Source organism: Natrix helvetica, assembly GCF_964273705.1.
Source record: "Natrix helvetica genome assembly, chromosome: 4".
Taxonomy (NCBI): Eukaryota; Metazoa; Chordata; class Lepidosauria; order Squamata; family Natricidae; genus Natrix; species Natrix helvetica.
Genome location: NC_138550.1, coordinates 108,813,181 through 108,840,479, shown reverse-complemented (window position 1 = coordinate 108,840,479; position 27,299 = coordinate 108,813,181). Strand labels below are relative to the sequence as shown.

Genomic DNA, 27,299 nt, shown 5'->3' with positions numbered 1-27,299 from the left:
CATAATTAAAACTAAAAGAAACCCACTCAAAACAATATGCTAGATCTTTCCTTATTTTTCTCTACTATTTCTCTATTAAATACTAGTATACTTCTACTACCATTTTAGTCATAGATTTTTAAATTTTATTTTAAAAGTTTGGATATTAGTGTAATAGAATATTAACGTAGTTAGTGACCAAAAATACGTTTTCAGTTTAATATAAACTAAGGAATTGCTAAAACAAAGACAATTAATAAAATAGAAATTTAAATAAACCAAGTCACAGTCTAATGATAATAAGGTTTGGTATAATAAAAGCTTAAAAATATGAACTCTTGAACTAAATTAAGTGCTGAAATGGCAATACATTCATATCTATATCTTAGCATACTAATAATTTTAACTTGGTGCCTTCGTCCCAGGTAAAAATTCCCCAAACCTGTAATCTTTGCAAGGTTCAAGATGAACGTGAAGAATTTCACTTTTTAGCTCTTATTTATCTTATTTATCTACCTTAACTACATATATTAAATAATAAATAATATAGTTAATGATCTACATTTTTAAAATTGTTAGGTTTTGTGAACAAATCAGAGCAGGAAATAGAGGAAATTTGTTCTGAGACAAAATTGATAGGAATTTTATTCAGTTTATGATTTAGTAGGGGAAACAAAATTAAGTCAATATGTGCTTGGATATAGGACGAGTGAATGAAAAATTAGTGCTAATCTGCAATAAATATATCACATTATATTTATGCCATCATGCATTATGTGCTATCAAGATGAGAATTTGATCTGCATTGCTTCCAAGCAGAACCAAAGAAATGCAACAAAAGTGTATAAATTGGTTTTAAGTGGATTTGTGCCTTTGTAACTAAGGTGGCTGAGTGGCTGCTGAGCTTGTCGATTAGAAAGGTTGGCAGTTTGGCGGTTTGAATCCCTAGCGCCATGTAATGGAGTGAGTTCCCGTTATTTGTCCAGCGTCTGCCAACCTAGCAGTTCGAAATCATGTAAAAATGCAAGTAGAAAAATAGGAACCACCTTTGGTGGGAAGGTAACAGCATTCCATGCACCTTCAGCATTGAGTCATGCCAGCCATATGACCACAGAGACATCTTCGGACAGTGTTGGCTCTTCGGCTTTGAAATGGAGATGAGCACCACCTCTTAGAGTCTGGAATGACTAGCACATATGTGCAAGGGGAACCTTTCCTTTAAGGTAATTATTTAATCACATCTTCTTTACATGTAAATAATTCATTGACTGAATTTTTTGTCTTCCATGATTTAGAGCACCGGAAAGCACTACCTAGCCTCAAAGTTACCTTATGGCTGATCAAATTTATCTCAAGGATCTACCCTAAGGATCTACCCTTATTTTCCTTACAAAGGTTAGAATTAAAAATTCAGAAGAAACATTATTGTCTTCATTCTGTAGTTAATAACTTTTGAAGTTCTAAGTGCCAATTCAGCAGATAATAGTAATGTGGAGTCAAAATAAATACACTAGATAATTTATTTCTACTACATAATGACACAACTATGAATAGTTTACTAAAAGTTCTTGGAGATGTTCCTGCCTTCTTGAAAACACTGCTGAAACCTTGGCTTTCTGTGGAATATGGAAGTGGACAGGACATTAAATAATAGTCATATCTCTACTTTCGTTTTACTGCATTTTCCCATAATTGCAACTTTCTGATATAGGTTGGGCTGATGGAGAGTGACTGGCCCTAAGTCAGTCAGCTGGCTTTCATGCCTAAAGCAGGACTAGAATTCATAGTCTCCTGGTTTCTATGTCATCCATTAAAAAAACTGGCTCCCACTGATTCTGAGCATATGACTACAATAGCCTTAAATTGTTACTAAATGTACTGGGATATACAGTAAGTAGTCCATCTCCTTTCAGAGCAACACAATCCTACTACAATCAAATGATATATAATTTTTTTAACACTTCATCATTCATTACTGTGGAAGTAAAATCAGATAATCTAGGATTATTAAGAAGTGTTGATATGGCCCTTTCATTGCAAGCAGCTTCCTCTGCAGCTATTTTTCTCTTTATCTTTTCCTTCCCCTTCAGCACTTTATTTCCTTATTTTCTATTATACAGTCATTTTCCCAATTCAAAACAGGAAAGTAGATCACCGCTATTTTATTTAAAGAAAATCCAAAGCCATATTTGCATGTTCTATATTAGCAGTATTCTGAAATAACCATATTTTTATTATGTTATCTGGGGAAGAATTGTAGCATATGTACGCAGTCACTTTAGCCCTACTTTTTCTGCTCCTGAGGTCGATTGTGATGAACAATGTCAGACTTAAATTTTCTGGACTATGTATCAGTTTCTCTATATTTCTCAGTTTCAATTTGCAAATCTAAATTGAGATGACCACCCAGCAGTTAGCCAGGTTTAGCTACCCCATTCTACATGATTTAGCTGGACAGTCTTACACTGATTTAGAAGGTTACATCACTCATTAGTGTGGAAATGCCTACTCTCTCTTGTATGCCTTTTTCTCTTTTGCATAGCCAAATTAACTAATTTAATGGGAAGTTGAGGGCAATGAAGAGCTACTGATACAGTTTGAGAACAAATGGGAAAAAAATCTGAGCTTATGCACTAAAGTTCATTAGTAACTGTATTATGAGTTCTTGAATATAATTGTAAATCTCTGAAAATGGTTGAATGCTTTTCATTAAAACATAAACTATGATTCTATTGGGAAAAAAACCGAGGAATTTTATTAATTAGGTCAAAAATGGCAACTAAGATTAGTTTGCACAAATGATTTCTTCTGGAGGAATTGGAAGAGTCTAAACTAGTTTTTTCAGGATGGTGTTTTGTATATATGTACAGTACTGTGCAAAGGTTTTAGGCAGGTGGGATAAAATGCTGTAAACAAAGAATGCTTTCAGAAATATAAATAATGATTGTTTATTTGTGTCAATTTTCAAAATGCAAAGTGAGCGAACAAAAGAAAAATCTAAATCAAATCAATATTTGGTGTGACCATCCTTTGCCTTCACAACAGCAGCAATTTTTCTAGGTACACTTGTACACAGTTTTTGAAGGAACTCTGCTGGTAGGTTGTTCCAAACATCTTGGAGAACTAACCACAGATCTTCTGTGGATGTAGGCTTTCTCACATCCTTCTGTCTCTTCATGTAATCCCAGACACACTCGATGATGTTGAGATCAGGGCTCTGTGGGAGCCATGCCATCACTTCCAGTACTTCTTGTTCTTCTTTACGCTGAAGATAGTTCTTAATGACTTTGGCCATGTGTTTGGGGTCGTTGTCCTGCTGCAGGATAAATTTGGGGCTAATCATATGCCTCCCTGATGGTATTGCATGATGGATAAGTATCTTCCTGTATTTCTCAGCATTGAGAACACCATTAATCCTGACCAAATCTCCAACTCCATTTGCAGAAATGCAGCCCCAAACGTTCAAGGAACCTCCACCATGCTTCACTGTTGCCTGCAGACACTCATTATTGTACCGCTCTCCAGCCCTTCGACGAACAAACTACCTTCTGCCACAGCCAAATATTTCAAATTTTGACTCATCAGTCCAGAGCACCTGCTGCCATTTTTCTGCACCCCAGTTCCTATGTTTTCATGCATACTTTAGTCGCTTGGCCTTGTTCCCACGTCAGAGAGATGGCTTTTTGGCTGCAACTCTTCCATGAAGACCACTTCTGGCCAGACTTCTCCGGACAGTAGATGGGTGTACCTGGGTCCCACTGGTTTCTGCCAGTTCTGAGCTGATGGCACTGCTGGACATCTTCCGATTTCGAAGGGCAATAAGCTTGATGTGTCTTTCATCAGCTGCACTAAGTTTCCTTGGCCGACCACTGAGTCTACGATCCTCAACGTTGCCCGTTTCTTTTTGCTTCTTCAAAAGAGCTTGAACAGCACATCTTGAAACCCCAGTTTGCTTTGAAATCTTTGTCTGGGAGAGACCTTGTTGATGCAGCATAACTACCTTGTGTCTTGTTGCTGTGCTCAATCTTGCCATGACATGAAACTGTCTTTCACAACCTCACCTTGGTAGCAGAGTTTGGCTGTCCCTCACCCAGTTTTACGCCTCCTACACAGCTGTTTCTGTTTCAGTTCATGACTGGGTTTCAACCTACCTGTGACATTGATGCTCATTAGCACCTTTTTGGTATAATTGGTTGATCATACACTTGAATATAATCCTACAAAATCCCTGACTTCGTGCAAGTGTACCTATGAGAATGGATGCTATTTTGAAGGGTGGTCACACCAAATATTGATTTGATTTAGATTTTTCTTTTGTTCGCTCACTGCATTTTGAAAATTGACAGAAATAAACAATCATTATTTATATTTCTGAAAGCATTCTTTGTTTACAGCATTTTCCCCACCTGCCTAAAACTTTTGCACAGTATTATATGTATGTATATAGGATTATAGTTCCCACATTTATATGAGTAAGAAAGTTGAAGTATAGATGTCCATGATCCTAGCCTTTCCCTGTCATTTTTAATTAGTATAGTTATGTATTCATAGCTATATAATCTGTTCATATCATTTTTTTGTGGAATGGTGATCTTCAAATGGGATACCAATCCCATTATTCCAAGTCAGCATGATTGAACTGGTTACAACCAACATTACCCATAACCAATGTACCCATTGAGCACACTAGTTAGATTTGTTGAGAGCTACAGTCTAATACATGGTGGTACTATTTAGTTTCCAAGCATAATTGTCAGGCAGATAGTTTCTTAAGCTTGATTAGTAATTAAATTAGCAGGGCGTAATTTAAGATAGTGCTTAGTTCTGCAATAGTGGTTGTAATGCTGAAACAAGAAAACATTTTAGAATAGATCTTTTACAAGCCTGGCTCCATTCTCACAGATGGGCAAGTTTGAGCCAAGCTTATAGGTTTTATAACATATTTTTTGTTTGTGAATAGTTTGCTGTTTTCATCTTAAGTATATGTAAGTACTTTCATCCCCATATCTTCCAGTAATGGATACATTTTGTAAACAAAAGAGAATTACCATAGGGGCGAGCAGTTTCTTTCTGCAAAGACATAGATGGTTCATACTTCTGAGGAGGGGAAGAATATTTCTATAATGTTAGGAAAGCTATGTTTAGAAACACATCCATATGTGCCACATAGACCATAGCACAATACAGAATGCCTAAGATTTTTAACTTAATAAGAACAAGCTATAATGCTAGTGCTTGATGTTTTTGATAATCATGTTGGCCTAACAGGAGGGGCTAACCCAGTTTCTCTAACCTGGCATTTGAAAATTCCCTGTGTTACCCAGGAGTTGTAATTCCAATACCTCTAGGAGATATCAAGTTGGAGAAGTCTGACATAAGTAAATAGTAGAAGCTTTCTTCCCATCCATGATGTGCGGAGGGAAGGGGGAGATTTTGACTTATTTCTTCCAAATAAACTCAACAGATCAAAAACAAACAGTGATTTTTTCCTCTGGCTTGTTAGGAGATATACATATCAGTGTTCGCATCTTCAGCAACTTTATTTGCATCAAAATAGTGGCATGTATATAGTAACATCATGATGCAAATTCTATCCTTGTATATTTATTTGTTTGATGCAAATGATTAAGTCAGATTTTTGTGGTATGGAATCATGACATTTCTCCTTGTCCCACAAGCACTTATGTGTTTCAGGCTTGTATGACATGGAAAACAAGCACTGACAGAATTAACCGAGCAGCATATAATATTGGGTGTGAAAAGGACATAGATGATAGGCTAGTTCATTTATTGATTCACAGTATCAAAGAAGACTTTTTCACTCAGCTCCGATAGGTAATAATAATGTATATGTATTTGTTGCTCACAAAATCAAATACGAGACCATATGTATAGGACAGAAATAAATTTTAGTCCAGCTGCAAGTATTAACAGCTACGTATATATCTTGGGTTCCATTGTGAACGCTGCCGCATTCACAGTCCTTATTAACTTTCCTTGACTGGAATTACCATGTGTGAAATGAAGATAATAGCATGAAATATCAGTGCAGCAGCATAAGAAAGTACATTTTTGCATATGGTGCATATCCAGGCTTTTGAGAGTTACATTCTGGCTTCTAGTTGCTCTACAAAATCAGAGTGTCCTTATGCCGGCTATTGCTCTCTAGATGTGTGGGACTATAATTTCTCAGTTATCATAGTCAAAGACCCACTCATCCGGCTGGCAACAGATTTCAGAAAGACTTAACTGGAGAAAGACTGATTTTTCTGTGCAACTAGATTTGATAATTTATATAAGGAATTTTATTTTCTCAAGTGGATATGAGACTGTTACCAGCACAAGTTAAATGTGTCAGTTCCCTGATTTGGGATTTTGCAATACCATATGTTAAAAGATGTCTAGTTTGCTGATCTTGTCCTTCTTTAATTGCTGCTTTATGTTATATACTTTCCAAATAATTATAAGTTTTAACTGAAATTGGCATGCTGAATTTTGATTGCTTTAAAAATATATACCGATGCATAAACGTAGAACAATTACATTTTCACAGAAGTGACAAAATAAGAGAGAGAAAAGAAACATGTATATTGGCAAAAATACAGAAATATTTGACCTATGACTCCCTCCCTTAAAAATGGGAAGCATATTGAAATGTGGAAAATAATTTATTAAAAATTAAAAATGTAATACAAGAAAGAACTCTGAAAACTCAAGAAATTCTAAGAGATTCCTATTACTGAACTATATTTTTCTCATTGCAGGCTTCCTGCCCTCCCCCTCATAATAGTGGTTTATCATTTGCACTAATAGATATTATTACAATATAAATATGTAAACATGGCATGGAGAAATAGTGCACAAGACATCCTAGAATAGTTCAGATATTATTTTCTCGACTTAGAAAATGGAAATACAACACTGGTCCAATTTTCAGGCTGAAGATGGAATTTCATTAACTTCCTATCTTTTTTTCACCCATTACCATCTTCAATGGTGGATGTTAGCCTTGCTGATTGGAACAGAAACTTGGTTTTTCTAAGGTCGAAAAACTTATGGTAGTGAAATTAAGAGTAACTACCATAGGGGTCAGGCGGATTCAGATGTGAGGGAGACTAATCTATTTAGGAAAAGAAAATATAGAAAACTGCTCAGAAAACATGGATACATTTTATTCAGTTAGTTCAGAAAGAATGAATGGTCCTTTAGGCTTTTGTTTGTTTATTTGGTGCATTCAAATCAGTTTTGACTGCTGAGAACTGCCTGGACTAGTCACTGTAGTTTTGTTGGCAAGATTTCAGAATAGCTATTGCTATTGCCTCTTTCCTAAATTGGGGAGAATGACTGGTCCAAAGTCACCAGTGGCTTAGTACTACTAAGGCAGTACTAGGAAGTTATACTCTCCTAGTTTCTAGCCTGATGCCTCATTCACTATGGCAAAAATTAGCAAGCAAAATTGCAGATATGTGGGCTTGTAATGTAAATAGATTTAAGAAAAAAATGCTTGGCAAGATTGAGCTAGTAGGAGAAGATAATGGGTTAGATTGCACAAAAGGATCAGAGATAATTTTAAAGTGATCCTAGAATAGTTGCATATTGTTTGCTCACACATGCTGAGATGGGAAGCTTCTGTCTATACTAATGTTTCTGAATTTGGCAACTTTAAGATATGGATTCTCAAAATTGCTGGCTGGGATATTCTGAGGGTTGAAATCCACACATTTTAATGTTGCCAATATTCACAAACACTGGTATATACATTCACACTTGCTTTTTTCCCTTTCCTCTTCAGTTGCAAGCTGCTTGGCAATACTTTTCAAATAACCATAATATTGCCTGCAAATATAAAATGGAATACTGTTGCAGCAATGTCCAGGCAGATTAGCAAGTTGCAAATTAGAAAATCTTTTGGGCTCGATATGTCAAAAATGTGGAACATGCCTAACTTGACTCAGCTGATGTGTCATTCCCGCTGAACAAAAGATAAAAAAAAATTGCCATCTCCTACCCTACCATCCAGGCCACCTTAAACAATGGCATTTGGTGACAGCATTGAGGTAACTGCCCAGCCCTTGACTTTAGCCCTCGAGCCATTGCTGCCACTCTAAAAGGCCACCTTGTGTCGTTCTCCAAGGGGTGTGAGCACTCCACGGGATCTTCCTGGCACTGCTTGCCTTCAGATAGCATTTTCTTTATGTTGACAGACCCCTGCAAACCTGTAGCTGAGGCTGCTCTGGATTGCACGAGGCCTTCATTCTTGAAGCAGTTTTGGAGAATGCTCTTTTGTGGACTTTGTAGCCTCCAAAAACATTCTCCATTTTCATGTGATTTTGAGATGCTCTGGAAGCCACACAAGAGCATGGTCCCCTTGCATGATATCCAGAGATTGTGCTAGAGAACACTCCATTCTCCCGTGACCTCTACAGCCTCTGAAAATTGCATGAAGACAGGGCATACTTTTAGAAATATTTGTCGGATGTTGATGAAATCAGGTGTGCTATCTTTGACATGTGTGGCAAAGGTTCGACATCAATGGCATGGACAGATTTTGACAGGGCACTGAGTTCTAGGCAAATGGACTGGTTTATTGGCTCTTAATGTTGGGACTGACACTTATTTCAAGTGAATAATCTTAATTTATATGTTTGCCACAATAATTCCTGTAAAATGTTTTTATATTAAAATTTCACTATATCATCAGTATTATTATAAACCTTCATAAAATAAAATACTTTGCTTTGATTTACCTATTTGAAACCTTCGTCTAAACTTCATAACATAAAATTTCTTTGGCAGCATAAAATGAACAAACATAAAAAACAATTTAAATACAAAATAATATATTGAATTCATCAGTAATGTATTATTATAAATGTCCAAATAATAAAAAACATGTGCTTTGATTTACTTATTTGCAACCTCGGTCTGGTACCTCATAACATAATATTCTTTTGACAGCATGAAATGAACAAACATAAAAACAATTTAAATACAAAACAATATATTGAATCATAAATTGAAAAGCATCATTAAAATATAACAACAAAGTAAAACATGTAGCATCCCAAAGTTAAACATGCAGCTTTCACACTTGAGAGACCAATCTGTATTTAAAATATGTGGCTGAATGGAAAAGTCTTCACAAGATGCCAGAAAATAAGATTCTTTTCTAGAAGATAGCAGGTGGACCAAACAGTAAGCTGTTCCATAATGGGAGTTCATGAATGAAAAGTACCTCTTTTCATTTTAAACAATTTGTTAGACATATACTTATGTGTTAAGAGTTCTCAAGTTGCCTTGAGATTTATGACAGATAAAATAATTCTCATTTTGAATACTATTGTATTGTTTAAAAATAGGGAAGTATTTAATTGACAGAACAAACTGATTTGCTATTAATAAATAGGTATAGTATAATCACTTGGTATTCTAGCAACAACAACAAAACCTTTTCCTCTCCAACATGTTATTTTAATACAAGCATTGTTTTAATACATGTTGCTTCTGAAAGTTGCTTCTTAGACATGGAGCTTTGTAAATATTTTTTGCAAGAGTAAAAAAAAATAACCCTTCAAAAATAAGTTTATTCAAAAATGTGGTAGCAGCAAGATTTATTTCAAGTTTGGGATTGTGGTAGATTGGTAGACTGTATGCTTTCTTAGTCACCCTTACATTGTAGAATCAACTGTCAACACATTTGAGATGCCGGAAGGCATATATCCAGTTTTATTTCAATGTACATAATACTAAACAAGCTTTTGTTTAAATAGAAACGTTGCCAGATATTAGATACAAGCTTTAATTTAATTAGTTCCTGAAAGCTATTGGAAGGTATATTTGTATATTTTAAATATAGGACCATATACAATATTGAAATAGTAATATGTTTTCTGAGTAGTCTCTAGTACAAATAATATATGACAACAAAATGTTGAGGTTGATTAGTAATGTGTGATAACTTTAAGCAAAAATAAAAATATAAAGACATCATAAGCAAATTACAGTACTTCATTTGTGTCAAAAATGTAGTCAAAGACAAAATGAATGAATATATTTGTAACAATAAAAATATAATTAAGATTGTAATTATAATTGAGCTGAAGTGATGGGGTTGAATTTCATGAACATTTTCACACCTCTCAAAAATGCTGCCCCTATGTGAAGCTTTTTTTTTTTGAGAGAGAGAGAGAGAGAGAGAGAGAGAATGAATGTATCCTTATATTAGCAAGTGGACCAGCATTCCCTGATTTTTAATTTGTGCAGTAAGACAAAGTGGGGTAGCAAAATAGGAACTTCTGAATCCAAATAAAAATTCTAATGTAAATGGAGATTTTAATTGGGGGGGGGGTAGTTATATTGCAGTTATATTTGAATTGAACCAGGCTTAGTATAAAAAGCTCAAATTACAAATCTGTACATTCACTGTATATCTTACATCTATTAATATATATCATTTATAATCATTTTTATATGTGTGCATGTGAGTGATATATAGAAATAATTTAAAACATACAACAGAATAAACTAAACTTTGCAGTGTATAGATAGCAAGGGCTCTTCATCAGGATAATAATACGCTGACAAAATCATCATCAGTCAATTTCAAAAGTCAGCTTTACTTGGAACAGTTTATATCTTGCAAGATACATTTAACAATATCAAGGAACATTTGTCTATCTGAGGTCCTTGGAAAGGTATCAGTAGGTGGACAAAATGCCAAATCCAGTCAATATATAGCTGACGGTGTGACCAACAATAATAATAATTTTGTTTGCTGTCCAGGTTTTTATGACTGTGCAGCATTTATCATCTTTGATAGATAATTTTAAACATAAAATGGAATAATTCTGCAATGAAAACCGGGAACAAAACATATTTTATGTGAATTGTTCTATTTATTAAATATTTGCTCTTCAGATAGTTAATAGAATAAAAATGTAGATATTAATAGGGTAATATCTGTTCTGACCTAGGCTTTCCCAAAAAGCACAAGACAGATTTCTGGTCCCGACAAAACCCCTTTTATTAAATGAATGTGAATTGCTTTCATTCACATTCAGCAAAGGCCTGGTAAATAATCTTTAAAAGGTGAATTTATGACCACAGACCTTATCTAGCTTGGAAAGCTGCCATGTAAATATTTTCCAAACGCAGTGCTGTGCAAGGAAAGACTTGGCACATTCTCTCTGAGATTCACAGACAGATCTTCACACTCCTGAAATGAATGAACGAATCGTTTCCTGCAAAAGCTCACTCCCCTTTCGCTTCTCTTTTATTTCCTATGGGAAGGGCCATTCACCATCCACCTGCAGCTTTATTTCCAAGTCGACCATGATTTCTTAGCTGTTCTTTTCTTCTGGCAGCTCTGCGCATGCGCACACTGGGAACAGGCTCCAGCTGTTCCTCTGCCTCACTGCTGTCTAGTTCCGAGGGCAGAGAACTGGCAGACGGCCTTTGTCCCTTTCTGCCTCCGACACAGAGCCCTCGTCCGAGCCTTCCTCAGCCTCCAGGACAGGACCATGTTCCTCCCCAACCATCTCACTGTCTGACTCTGCTGTCAGCTCTGCTGACAGACCACAACAGTATCTTTCTTAGGAGTTAGGTCAACCAACACAAAATATTGATCGAACTTTAGAGGTTTCATCTAGATTAAGGGGTAGTGGGTACAGGTAGTCCTTGACTTATGACCATAATTCAGCCCAAGATTTCTGCTGCTAAGCTAGAAAGTTGTTAAATGGGTTTGGCCCATTTTGTGACCTTTTTTTCTATGTTAAGTGAATCACTACAGTTGTTATATTAGTCAAATAGTTGCTAAGTGAATTTGGCTTTTCCATTGACTTTGCTTGTCAGGAGGTCACAAAGGGTAATCACATAACCTCGGCACACCGCAACAATCATAAAGTGAAATGGGTGCCTGTACTCTACGTAGTACAGTTCAAAGCCATCAACCCAAAGGTATTTGGAGCACTAAGACCCGACAATTTGAGAATCCTTACGTTAAAAGTTGTGTTAGAGTATTCAAGAAGATATTTGTAATATGTGCCTGTTAAAAGACACATCGCTGTATTACTTCAGGAAATTTCTGAACGCAGAGTTTCTAACTGCTTTGCAATTATATATGAGTGATTAAGAAGAAATGCTCTTATTATACAAAAGGCAAAGTTCTCAAAGTACTTTCAGAAAGTTTTCCTAAAGTTTTCCTAAACTAATACCCATCACTTGTAGTTAAATTCACATTTGATCTACAGGTTAAGTCCCACTTCTCCCTGATTCTGGCTGGCATTGCTTATGGAAAATATTTTTTATCTACATGTTATTTCTAAAGTTTCCATTAAAAAAAACCTGAATTGTTCTGCATTGCTGCAAAAAGTATTTATTGTCATTGTCCTTCCCATTTGCTCATGACTGGAAGAATGTTAGTGCACAATATAAAAAGTGTCGTAGTTATATATAATAGGTAGAAATGGCCTCTGGGTGTATTTCTGTGTGTGCACATGCACACATTCCTCTACATTTGAACAGAATAGGGAAACTAACCTTTATACAACAGGGCTCTAAATGCACTAGTTTATTTTCACTGAATTTTTAGAAAAGATATGGACTAAGGAATTATACCATAGTTTGACTTTTCTCTTAAAGACTCAGTCCTGCTTCCTTAATATGTAGTGGGAATTTGCTAAAATGTACAAGTTCTAGATTTGATATTACGAAATTACCAGCTGTCCATCTTCAGATTAGTACATGCTATATGCTATTTTCTGTTAACATCAGTACATTTTAAAGCAGGGCATAATCCTGATTTTATAGTATTTTTTCTTTAAAGTAATGCAATAACTGTTCTTTCTATGTTATAAGAGTAGTTTTGAAACACTTGTCTGTATATATCCTATCACCGAGATGGCGAACCTATGGCATGTGTGCCACAGGTGGCACGCGGAGCCATTTGTCAGGGCACGTGAGGCGCTGCCCTGTCAGTTGGCCAGCGCGCATGTGCGCGCTGGCCAGCTGAGTTCACCCTTTTTTAAAGCCATTTTTCGCCCTCTCCAGGCTCCAGAGGCTTTATAGGAGCCTGGAGAGAGTGAAAAGAGCCCCCCCGCTCTCCCCCCCTGAGGCCCTCCGGAGGGTTCATGAGCTTTCCTGAAGCCTCCGGGGCGCAGAAAATTGGCCCTATGGACAAACCGGAAGTTTGGGAACGGACTTTCGGTTTGCTCGGAGGGTCATTTTAAGTGCTCCGGAGGCTTCAGGGAAGCCTCCTGAAGGTCCCTGAAGCCTCCGGAGGGGGGGCGGAGGGGCTTTTTTCGCCCTCCCCAGGCTCCTATAAAGCCTCTGGAGCCTGGGGAGGGTGAAAAAAGGATGCAAAAATGGGGGGTTGTACCTGTAGTACGCTGATGAGCACTGGGAGGTTGCGCATTGCATTATGGTTGTGGCACGCCCGTGCATGACCCCCCTGCGCTCCCCCCACTTATGGCACATGAGCCAAAAAAGGTTCGCCATTGCTATCCTATCCCATCCATCCATCTATCCATCTATCTATAGCTGTCTCACCATTTCATTTCAAGTTTTGCAATTGGATGTTTAGATGTTGCAGTTTTAATGTTTGAGGCAATCTTTCTCAACTTTGACAATTTTAAAGGATTTCAAGATTTCTCCATACTGCCTGGGGAATTCTGGAAGTTGAAATGCACACAATTTAAAGTTACCAGGATTGAGAAATACTGGTCTGGAGACATAACATTTTTATGCTACTGGTGATCATGGAATCTACGTCTCTGTAGCAACAATCCTGAATTCTATTCAATCTTCCTTTTTTTTGTATTTCTAATTCTGGCATGAAGACAGAGTGGCCCAACATCCATTTTCAAGCAATAATTTTATTAAGGAAGTTTTACTTTTTATTGTCTTTTTCTATATAGTATTTCAAATTTTCTAAATATGTCGTTTGGTTAGCTTATTTTCTTTTAGCAACCTGTATGAAAATACATGTATTCCTACTCATACATACAGTATATACATATACAACATAAACACACACACTAAGTAATAGCACCTATGTCAAACAATTTAATCCAAGATTGAAACCTTTATTATAAAACAAATACTTTGATGTATGTTCTTTCTTTATTTTTCACATTTCCTAACGATATACTTTTGAAGAAATGATTAAATATTCCACAGACTCTAAATAAAACCCTCTTTTGTCAACAGTGAATCCCACGACTGTATGAAGTTTATTCACACCTGCTGTAAGATGCACCATTCTATTAAAGAAAGGACTGTTTAGAAAGGACATACCAACTTCAATCTCAGAAGCATTTTGCTAGGTTGTGAGCTTGAATTCAGTGTTTTAATATTGTATCAGAAGAGAACCACTTGTTTAATTAATCTAAATCCAATATTTAGAACTTTCAAGTTCTAAGCATATTTATGATTTTTGTTTAATTGACATCTTCTCAATTCTTACGTTCACTTCCATCTTTGCTGTAGAACCTCTGGATATGAAACATTAATACAAAAGTAATGTAGAAATCATGCTAGATGTTATAGCATTCACACACTCACTTCAAATCATGGTTCTGATGGCCAATTGCTAATTTACATATTGCTAAAAAGTATGCTTGAGGGTGATATGTACTACAACAGTCATTAATAGAGAGTGATTCTATTTTTTTAAAATAAGCATAGCACAATTTGATCAAGGTTTTATCCTGAGGATTTGAATAGGAATGCTATAACTTTAATGTCAGGAATAGTTTTGAATGGGAATAAATTATTATACTTTATTCATCATTTGGGTCCCTTTATTCTGTCCTCCCACCTCATGGATACACATGAAGACTATCACGGCCAATCTTCATTGTCAGAATGCACAGTGTTGCCTTTTACCCCATCCTCACCATTATGCATGATGATAGAATTTTCCATTCCTTTTTTTGGCAGTAAAACACGTGTTCAAAAAGTTTAAACCATGGTTTCTAATTCTGCAGTTCTAGAATTGATTGCAAATTTCATTTGTCATGCTATTATAAACTAATATTTTCTAAAGTTTCTTCTTGACTAAGTTTGATATCTGAATGGAGCCATTTCATATTTCATAATATTTTAGTTTCTTTGAATGTAATGTTTATTGTAGTTTCAGAATTTCTCTGGAGTATCCAAGTCTCAGAAATAATATGCTTGCTTCCAGTTTTTATACAAATTCTGGAGATTTTTCTGATCACTGCTAGTATTTATTCTAGCTTTCCATTGCAATATAAATGTTTCTGTTTATAATAAAACTCCTCTATATGCAGACATTTTTGAGAAATGTCATTGCATTTTTTATGAAGTGGGCTTGGACTGAGAATTCAGCATTTAATAAAACCCAAGCTAGATTTGAATCCAAATAGCACAGTCTTACTTTCATCTCCAGTGATGATATTGAGAAAAAGTAGGAAAGGAAGAAGCTTAATTCATATTATACTTAATGCTCAACTTTTACTAGCCTGAAAAAAATCTCATACATAATCCTATCTATTTCTTTTGTAAAGCAAAGAAAAATATCCTCTTGCATTTGGTTTCATTTTCTCCAGGATTTTACATGTTGGGTTAAAAGAAATTTTATGCAATGGCTGAACAAATCACTACCTTCCTAAGAATAATTTAGCAAGGTTTACAATAATTTAGAGTTTGTTTTAACCATGATTCCTGAATTCTAGGCAGCAATCCGGGCACCAGGGAAAATGAAACCAACCATGACAAGGCAGGCAAACATGCAACCACAGCACTGCGTTCAGATTAACTGAGACTTGTCTAGTTATCATTAACTATGGTTTAACATTACATGTGCATTCTGCCACAGTGGAACTTTGCAGCTTCTTTTCAGCAACCCAAAAGAATCTTGGTTTAAAATCATGTTTTATTCTTTTCCTAAATTCATGTATAAGTAACAGAACAGAGGTACTTTTATTATAATGGAGACTAGAACTAATTCTTTTAACAGCACTCCTTCAGCATGACTAGAGCAAAGATTTCCTAAATCCTTAGGCTTCTTAGTCCTTATAGATGAATGCAGAAATGTGTAAGGGTATATACACAGACAAAAAAATAATTGAGATTAAATACTTGTTAAACTTTAACAAAAATAATAAGAATTAAAAACCCACAGGAAAGTTCCTATCAAAATAGAACTATAAAAATCAGTGATAATAAAGTTCATTTGAAGAACAAAAAAATGATGCCTCAATGTAACATAAACCTTATTAAATTATTATTAATACATTTTAATATAAAATATAGGACAGAGGAAAACCTAGGAAAATTCTAACTTTTTGAATTACTTGCTTCAAAGCTTTAAATAATAGTTTAGGAAATATTTTTCCCATTTCCCTTATAATTTCCCACTGCGTTGAATTAGTATGGTTAAATATAAAATATATGGGCCTCAGCACATGTTTCCAAGTAGCTGCCCACACTTAGATTTTGCAACTAAATCACTAATCAAGGCACAAAAGCAAACAAACAAAAAACAAAAACCGAGGCAGAGGTTTTTTTTAACAATATTATCATAAACTCTTTTAAAAAAAACTGTTGCAACTTCTAGATTTTTAAATGTTAAAATACAGTACTGTATGTATCTTTTCCTTAGTTCCTAATTTCTAGATTTTTTTGTCTTTTCTAGTTTTTAATATTTTATTTGCATAATTTATTTCCTTTTTAAAGCTTCACAGAAGCTAGATGGTGTGAAATCATAAGAAAACAAAATTACATTTTAAAATTTCAATAACAAAATTACAACCAGGAACTAATCAGAAAATAAATATACAAACATATATTAGTATGATTTGTAGTACTAGCTTCAATGCTTCCTGAGAAAAAATGCATTCCATATAAAATAATATATTTACATATTTGTTAAACAAGGACTCACTGTTAATCTTTTGTTAATTTCCAGGTAATTAAACATTATTATCTGTTTACGAAATAATTTATGAGATCTATTTACAGTATCAAGGCTGCATGATACCAAACTCTAGCTTTATCACTAATTAAAATGCATAATTGTCATGATTTTAACATGAAAAAATAAAAAAAACATTACATTAATTGTCTAAGAGTTCATTAATTAGCTAACCTCAATTTGATGACAACCTTCAAAGAACAAAAATGCAATTTACTTAAGACTGCAAATTAACAATTGAATGTAATAAAATTTGTGTAGGAAAAGAAGATAATCCATTGCAGATTATATCACTTTGGAAACCTGATAAATCCTGTGATCTTTTAAATATTTTGTACTCTCTTAACATTTTTTAAAAAGTTATGAGATTGTTTTAAATGCATTGTGTTCATTCTTTGAATTCAGTTAAAATATTTTTTAAAGGTACAGTGAGTAGCATTTATTTTCTATATTTTATCTGTCTTTTGTTCAGGAGCTGATGGCATTGTATTTAATTCTCCCTTTCTTCATTTTCCTTTACAACAATCACTAGCTGGGTATGATTGGCCTAATGTCATCCAGAGAGCTGTTAAAGATGAGGCGGTGCTTGAACCTGGGTCTTTGCAGTGTTCATGTTTACTACTACACCACACACTGTTTTATAGCAATGGATAGACCATTATAGCTACATATAATTTATGGTCTTATTTTATTTTATTTATTTATTTATTATTCATATTTATAGACCGCCCCCTCTCCCGGAAGGGACTCGGGGCGGTGTACAGTCACTAAAATATGTTATAAAATACATACAAAACAGTTAAATAATTAAATACGTAGGTGGAGGAGGTTGCAAGACTGTACATAGAATAATAAATATTAAATATAGTATATAGTATATTAAAAACTTTTTAAAACCCCAAACCCAATTAAAATAAATAAATCCCCGGGAGGTAAAACTAAGAAAGTGCCAGGCCAGCTGATTGAAATAGGTGAGTCTTTAACTTTTGCCGGAAGGAACGGAGGTCGGTGGTAGTTCGAATGTCAGGGGGGAGGTCATTCCAGAGGGTTGGGCCCATCACAGAGAAGGATCTACTCCTAGGTGTCGCCCGCTGGCATTGACTAGCAGACGGCACCAGGAGGAGCCCCTCCCTGTGTGAGCGGATAGGTCGCAGGGACGTGTGTGGTAGGATGCGATCCTGCAGGTAACTAGGTCCACTGCCATGGAGCGCTTTAAAGATGGTGATCAATACCTTGAAACGCACCCGAAAGGCCACAGGTAGCCAGTGCAGCTCGCGCAGGAGAGGTGTTACGTGGGAGTAATGTGTACTTCCCATAATAACCCGCGCGGCTGCGTTCTGAACTAGCTGCAGTCTCCGGATGCGTCCCAAGGGAAGCCCCATGTAGAGAGCATTGCAGTAGTCCAGGCGAGACGTCACCAGCGCATGAGTGACCGTGCGCAGGGCACTCCGGTCCAGTAGGGGGCGCAATTGGCGCACCAGGCGAACCTGGTGGAACGCCCCCCTTGCCACGGCTGCCACATGGTCCTCCATTGACAGCCGGGCATCAAGGAGGACGCCCAAATTGCGCGCCCGCTCCACAGGGGACAATTGTTCGCCCCCTATGGCCAGCGATGGAGTCAGCTGGCTGAACCGAGGCGCCGGTAACCACAGCCACTCGGTCTTATTTGTATTTAATAGTAGTTGTAATATTTGATTAAGCATCCTGAGTATTTACTGAGGGTAAGTTGCAGTGGATTTAGTGAAATTTACTTCAAGAATAAGAAATCTGCATAGTTCACTTTCATTTAGAAGCTCCACAGTATTCTATTTGTTTAATACATTAAATTAGAAATGGATACGTTTCAGAAGTCTGAAACCCATAATATGAATTACAAAGGAGAATATCTTAAAAGGGATGTAGGTAAGTCTACAGCCAAAAACTATATTTTTAAAAGCAGGATTGCACTCCAACGTTCTTTTTGGTGTGTGTGTATAATTAGCTTTTGGTCATTGAAAACAAAATTAATTGTATCTGCTACCTAAGCAATTATCTTCATGACCAACTAAAGGGCTTTAATGTATTAATATAATTAAATGATTAAAATGTGTAGTCATAAAAAAGGCACTGAAAAAATCCAGTTACCTTACAAATACACACTGTTTTAGAAAATCACATATGCTTGATGTGTTGTGCCCTAACCCACTTTGCTCTGCAAAATGTTTAGAACTGGCTAGGCTTCTGAAATTTGTTGAAGCCCAGTCTTTGGTACCTCTTTCTGTGGCACCCAGAAAGGACTGTGGAACAGCCTAAAATGCATTGCTGTTCATGGCTGAAGTGAGATTTAAAAATGTAATACAGATAGTTCTCGACTTACAACAGTTCATTTAGTGACTGTTCAAAGTTACAACAGCACTGAAAAATGTGACGACTGTTTTTCATAGTTACTATCTTTGCAGTATCCCCATGATACGGTGATTAAAATTCAGATGCTTGGCACCTGGTTCATATTTATTGCTGTTGCTGTTCCCAAGGTCATGTGATCACCTTTTGTAGCCTTCTGACTAAAAAAGTCAATGAGGAAACAAGATTCACTTAACAATTGAATTACTAACTAATCAACTGCAGCGATTCACTTAACAATTGTGGCAAGAAAGGTCGTAACATGGGGCAAAACTCACTTAACAAATGTTTCACTTAGCAACAGAAATTTTGGGTTCAATTGTGGTTGTAAGTCGAGGGCTACCTGTATGGTTTTTAAAGATTTAGTGATAATGTGACACTTTTCTTTCTACTGCAATTACTTAAAGTATTTAGAGATTGACACAAGATTGTGACAAGAAAGGCAGTTTTGGTGCAGGCATTTTAAAATAAAATTCTTGCCTTTGGGAGTTATCTAGCAAAAATGTTTATATAATGTAATTATTGGAGATCATTTCTTTTCCTCAGCCCCATAACTTCTTGAATGATACAAAAAAGGTTTTTCTAAGTGTCAGAGGACTTTCTCAGGAAAATTGGTGAGACATAACTCAGAGTAGGGCAAGACAATTTGCAATAAGCCACATGTTTCCATCATTTCCTGAGATTCTTGTAGCCTGATAGTTTCTTATAACTGAAATGTTTTTATGAATAATTTGACATAGAAATATTTTATAGATAAATTAATAAAACCAACTGTATTATATGCACTTTTATATTTTTACCTATCAAACAATTTGTTTTAAAGTTCATAACATTCTCTCACTAGCCTAAGTGTTATTCACATGTTGGGCTTTCAAATACCAAGATTATAATTAATTTTAAGCAAAATATTTTTGTACTGTTAAATATTTACCGAACTTGTTTGCATGAAAAACACTTGGTCATGTCTTCCCACAAGTCATAAAGTACATGAAAAAATATATTTACTGATAAAGATGTATCATCTTTATCATAAAGATGATAAAGATAAAGATAAGGATTCCAATATCTAAGGTGCTACCACAAAGAAGAGAGGATTAAATGATTCTCCAAAGCAGGCTGGAGGCAGAACAAGAAGCAATGGGTGGAAACTAATCAAGGAGACAAGCAACCCAGAACTAAGGACACATTTCCTGACAGTTAGAGCAATTGGATCAACTTGCCTCCAGAAGTTGTGAGTGCTCCAACACTGATGGCTTTTAAGAAAAGATTGGACAACTGTTTGTCTGAAATGTTATAGGGTTCCCTGCTTGAGCTGGAAGCAGGGAACCCTATAACATTTGAGTTGGAAATATTATAGTGTTCCTTTAGCAGTTCCCTCCCTTTGTTATTTCCCTGGTCCAGTCATATCCAGCTCAAGGATTAGGTGCTCATCCCCATTTCTTAGCCAAGGGAGTCAGTGTTGTCTGAGGAAGCTTCCGTGGTCATGTGGCCAGCATGACTATATGCCAGGATGCATAGAACACTATTACCTTCAAAGTGGCACTTATTTATCTACTTGCGTTTATATTTTTGAACTTCTAAGTTGGCAGGAGCTGAAGCAGGAATGGGGGCTTACCCCATCACGCAGCACTTGGGTCTTGAACTGCCAACCTTCCAATTGATAAGCCTAGCGTGGAAGAAATTATGCATTTTTGTGTCATATAAATTATAACCTAGACTAGTACCACACATTTATTACTCTCAACCTTCTAATTAAACTTTAGGATATAGATAGTCCTCATTTAGAAACTCCAATTGAGAGTGCTGAAATAGACACAAAATTAAAAATCATGTGACCAGAACTTTGCTTATGATTTTATTCCAGCTTTCCTTTCTTTTACATTGTCAGAAATATAGAACACCAAACAGTGGGATGAGTACAAATGCTGCTGAAATGTAACTGATGAGGAAGGTGGATAAAATCTTATAGCTTCCCCCGCATTCTTTCACCCTTTGATAAGCTCAGCTTGGTGCTAGAATAAATAGCAAAAGGAGAATTGATGTTTAGATGTACATTCATTGAAGAAGAATGAGTAAGCAGGCTTGGAACACATATCAAAAAGAATGCTAAAGGCCACTTAGGAGGCAAAGAAATGTCTTTAGTATGAAACAGATTAGGATCTTGCCAACTTCGGGCAGCAGCTGCTAGATAGCTTAACTTTATAATAAAATAATTAAACTCACAGAGGTGAACTTGTTAATTTGTGGTTAGCACTTTTTAGGATTGTGCTGCACGGTGAAGAAAAGCAGCTCAGGAAGAGATGCTTGTTTAGGCAATCTATGAGGATGAAAAAAGAACAGAAAATGACTCAGGCATAGGTCAATAGATAGTAACTGAATGTTATGATGAACATGTGACGGAGGGAGAGGGAATGACCCTGCAAAGGTCATAAATGTGGGCATTTTTAAATTCAGAGTTACTTTTTCATTACTATTTTAGTTGAACAGTCACTGAGGCAGTTGTTAATCGAGGACCAACTGTACTATTTTCATTAATTGTGAAATTTAGAGATTGACATTTCATTTTGATTAAGATAAAGACAAAATTTAAATAGTGTTTTTCTGAGGGGGATGACATGAACTATCACAAATTATTTATGTTTCCTAAGGTACTTGATGTCTCAGTGGCTAAGACGCTGAGCTTGTTGATCAGAAAGGTCAGCAGTTCGACGGTTCGAATCCCTTGCGCCATTACTTGCCCCAGCTTCTAGCCTTCTACCAAACTAGCAGTTCGAAAGCATGTAAAAATGCAAGTGGAAAAATAGGGACCACTTTGGCCAGAAGGTAACAGTGTTCTGTGCTCCTTCGGTGTTTAGTCATGCTGGCCACATAACCACTGAGATGTCTTCGGACAGCGTTGGCTCTTCGGTTTTGAAACAGAGATGAGCACCGCCCCCTAGAGTCGGGAACGACTAGCACGTATGTGCAAGGGTAACCTTTACCTTTACCTAAATCCTAATGCTAGAAGTTAACTTTTTGTAAAAAAAAAAAAAAAAGTTCCAGCAAAGGACAAATTGATTTTTAAAATAATAATATGTCACTGATAGTAAACAGATATAACTCTTATGAATCAGAAAAGGTATTGAATGAAGAGTGAAGTATAGAGTTACCTGAACTATATCAAATATGTCACAAGCATAAGGTCTTTAGTCAACAGATATTTTTTGGTTTTGTGTACTATACCAAATTGTAATTACGTAAGGGACACAATACAAAGCTATAATATTGTAGCTTATGGATGTATAGTACTGTATAATTCTATTCTGAAACTTTCAGTTTTGACCATTTTGAATTCTATTTATTTTCTTAATTTTTGATTTTTTTTCTCTGTCAGCCTTGATGAAATTTCACATAAGAAGCCTGACTTAAAAAAAAGATTTATACAATCTGAAGAGAAACCAGAGTAAAGCCTGTGAAGCCTGACTTAAGTAATCTAGCTGCTTCATATTTGTGAGAATGGTAACAATAAGTATTTAAATATATGTATAATTAAAATATATACACATTTATTAGCTTTATTACTTTCTTAAATAGTGAAGAGCAGAAGAACAAGTAGATGTCATAATAATTAAATAAATCTTGAAATCTGCATATACAGTAGATAGAATGTTTAGAATCTGTTGGAAAAGAATAGAAAACCAAGGTAAAGTGCTCTGTGTTAGTCCCTTGGAGTTTATAGCATCCTGGGGGAAAGACAACACCAGCTGGCCATTCATCAAAATAATGATTGAAACATTTGTCTTTTCTACTTGCTTTCTTTTTGTCATAAGATCAGAAGTCTTTTTCTTGTGTGTACCTTTACCCTTCTCGATGGCGTTCCTTCACAAGCAATATAATATTACAAGGCTTCTTTCTTAACAGTTTTCTGGAATTAGTGAGAGTGCCCTTTTGTGAATTTCAGTTCTTTTTTGGGAAAGTGCTTTTATGAAATCTGTCAGTTGTACTAATATATTGTAAATGATGAGAGAAATTGGGGGAAAGAAATTTGATAAACAAATAGATATTAGTGTTTATAGTATCACTTTTATACATGAAAATAGAATAAATGAATCTATAAATCTATGGAATATTCAGCAACAGGATTTAGAATATGGAATGACTTGAGGAGAAAGAAATGTAGATTTCTGTGTAACTCAACAGTCATAATTTCTTAGCGTCAGCTCTGATTTCCAAATTTAAATTTTGCTTCTATTCAAACTTTTCAAAAAGTTATCTATGAATTAGCAAATACCTACAAAATATTAAATATATTTGGACACTGTCAATAATCCAAATGAATTTTGATGTAATAAACTTGCTTGTAATTTGATACCACATATATAAACATAAAAAGCCCAGAGAAAATTAAAATGTTATCCAGAAAATGTTTCTTTTTCTTATTTATAATATCCGTTGTAGTTTATACTAAATCCATTAGATGAAAGATTTGATCCTAAAATAAACTATTTATCTGCCACTCTAATATTTTTATTGTCAGTTCTAAGGCTGATCATTCTACCCTTCATTAATTGGGACTAAAATAAACGATTTAAAATTGTTTATTTTAGGAACAAATGTTTCATATAACTATTGCATAGACTTTATATGAACTATAAAGTATGTTATATTTGTTTAAAATAGGCGATTTAGCATGCAGTTTGCTGGTTCCTATAATTCCCTGTAAAAATTAAACTGTTCACCTTGAAATACAGAAAATTTCTTACCTCTCTGTCCCTCACTAGCATCACTTCATTCACTCCTCCAATCCCCAGTTTCTGGCAGAGCCCAGAGTAAAGTAAACCATGTGCTTTTGTACTGTCATTTTTGATTTGGACTATATTATCACTGTTATTTGAAGTTAACATGAAATGCAGTGTCTGCATGACCCATTTTAGCAGCCTATTATCATAATTTCACTGTCATATGGCTACTAAGTTAATGTACTTACAAATGACAGAGAAAGTGTGTTGCGTGACCTCAGGGTTTTCAAAAAGTAAATGACGTAGTAGGTCATATTTCAGAAAATGATTAAAGCATTTTTTTACACCTTGAGGTGTCATTGATTGTCATGGCAAAACAATTTGGTTATTTCGATTTAAAGGTAGGAATTAATAAGCTTTGTCATAATGATGTTCAGTCACAAACTTAAGAAAAAACTGCCTAGAACTCTGGCTTTGCTTTTACTGGTATATTTTTTCAGGTGCTAGTTATTGTTTACATTTTAAAAATTATTGTTGCTATAAGACTTGAGCTAATATTTTTCAATAAGCTTGCTTATATATTAAGTATGTTCATAACAAAATTATTGAAACAACTATTGGAGATTTTTGTATGACCCATACAGTTTTGTTACATTAAAATTACATAAATCAAATGTGATTTGTATTTTAAGCATTCACACAGGTAAATTTCTAGAGAAGTACTGGATGAAACTAAATTAATGTTTCTTAGAAGTACAGTTGTTAAGAAACATGTAGTATGGATATCAGCTTTCATGGTTACTCCTTTTCTTGATCATTTTTCTAGAGAAGTACTGTATGAAACTAAATTATTGTTTCTTAGAAGTACAGTTGTTAAGAAACATGTAGTATGGATATCAGCTTTCATGGTGACTCCTTTTCTTGATCATTTTTCTCCCAAATTTCAAGTCTACTGTACTAAGTAAACCGGGACTTAAAGCCATATATTCTCTATTGCCTCATTAAGATATTATTCATTGCTATCCAAATAACAAGTGCATCCATTACAGCCTTAAACTTAGTAGTCATTTTAGTTGCTATTTTAGTAACTAAAAGGAAAAGTATTATTATGCTGTATTGTTAGCGTTAGGTAGAAGAAAAGAGCTATAGGATTTTCTGCCACTGCCATATAATGAACATAGCATTGTGTGCTCTGTATTTTCAGATGCCATTTGTTGCCTTTATCCTACACTACTTTATATAGTACAGATGTGTAAATAGTACATAAAGTATAATTTTGCAAGCATTGTTTTTGTTGTTAAAAGGATTAAATTGGGTTGTGAGTCTGCATTAAATATAAGCATCTTTTTAGATATGAGGCTGGTGAAATGCAACATTGCCTGAAATTTCTTAGGGCAGTAGGAGGTTTACACTTCTTAGGCTCTGTTCAAACATTTCTTTGTAATATTATACAATTTCAATTTGCTATAGCAAAGAAAATATCTTGTGGCACATTAAATCTGGAGACATCATTCCATGGAAACATAAAGTATCTGATGATATCAAGATTTTTGAATTGTTTGATTACAAATGTGGTTACTTCTAAATGCATTGCTATATTCCAGCATGAATTCTGTCTGTGGTTATTAAATGTTATTTCTATGTGTTTTCATGCACAAACCCATATACAGCATGTACAGAAAAGAAAACTCAGTAGTGAGGCCAAATGTGTAGTGAAATGAAATTATATCAGTGGATCCAGATGTATATAACATAATATCTGTGATCTGCCTGCAGCTGCTATTACTCTGCTAATGCTTTATTTTTAGTTATGCAATACTAACCATTTTAGTAGGCAAGAAGCCCAGGATTCTAATTAAATCTGATTCAAATTCATTTTAACTCACTATAAATATAAGTTCTGCAAATTCCCACTGTTCTACATGTATGTGCTATATTCTGGACAGAGATCAAAAGATTTATATTCATTTGCTCCAATATAAGAATTTTTTAATTTCACTGCCACATATGTGGATAGAAATTTTCTAAGAGTCAATATTCTCATCTAACTTGGAATTGTTCTATAGATCTGGATAAGAAAAAAAATAAATAAAAACAATTCCTGAGTCATTCCTGGGTCTGTTACTTTATGTTTATATTTTACCGTAAATTAATTCAGGTTTTTTAAAAGTAAGAACACATAAACAGCTTTTTAATATTTTTATTCCCTCTTATTTGCAGGTCTAATTGTTTAAATGCACTAATCGTACTGAATAATAGTGGCGACTTTCTTGTTCATTTTCTGTATAAACTGACTAAAGATGTGGCATAGATATTCCAGCTGTGCTCAAATAACAGTATAGCTGCAAAGGGTTTATGAGCAGGAATGATGATTATATTCTAGAAACGAAAAAATAAAAAGCAAATCATGCAGGCTTAAGTGCGGAGACCACCGTTAAACAAAATGTGTTTCCCCTGTTTTCCTTTAATGCTTTATTTTAAAAATAAATAAATAACAGGAAAAATTGGCTTTGCAAAATGAATGTTACTTGGATTTGAAATTATGTTGGAATAAATAGCATTTAAAGTCTTTGTTTTCAATATATTTGTACACTTAAAGCTTGCAATTAATTGTGCCTGATTACATTGAATGCAATTTTATTAATGCTGTCCTTTTACTTTTTATACTTGAGCAAAGATTTCGTTCAAATTTGTACGTATCTCTGTTTGAAGATGGGATATTTAATATGCTACAGCATTGTATTATTCATCTTAATTGTAATATATTAGTAAATAACATGAAAGAGAAATAGACTGTACTTCTTAATAAGTTTACAGCAATATATATGGCAAACAAGTTTTTGTTTATTTGCTGTTAATTGTATCCTCAGCATACTTTTTTTTAAATTAAATATAACCAGATGCGAATTTATTGGTTTCATAGAAAAAAATGTTAAGTAGACAAAAAGAAAAGAAAAAAACTATTAACAAGTACAATACATCAAATAGGTCTGTGTTTTTGTTTTCCATATAACATCTTCCAAAATAATTCTGACAAAAAGAGTATTAGGCAAACTTGACCTTAGCACTTCAGTTCATCCACCATTCCCAAAAACTCAAGCTGGCTCTCATTTGAATTTCCCTTGGTTATGTGGGACAACATCATGGTGCCATGAAAAATTTAAATAGCTCCTAAATCCTGCTGCTTTTGGAGAGTCACAGTACTACTGAAACTGTACAACTCATTGTTAGATAATCCTACTGTGTCTGACTGGTTCCAAAGGATCATATTATTATGGCAGAAA

General features: G+C 34.9%; 1 protein-coding gene across 4 annotated transcripts in view; it reads left to right on the top strand.

Moving 5' to 3' along the window:
* The window catches only part of TSHZ1 (teashirt zinc finger homeobox 1), an 83,029-nt gene that overhangs the window by 37,545 nt on the left and 18,185 nt on the right, over window positions 1-27,299 (top strand). The window contains exon 2 of one of the 4 annotated variants that reach the window (XM_081950791.1): window positions 1,275-1,374. The exons of the other annotated variants lie outside the window; for them this stretch is intronic. The gene's annotated coding sequence lies outside the window, so the exon portion shown is untranslated. The remainder of the gene's footprint in view (window positions 1-1,274; window positions 1,375-27,299) is intronic. 4 annotated transcript variants of the gene reach the window in all.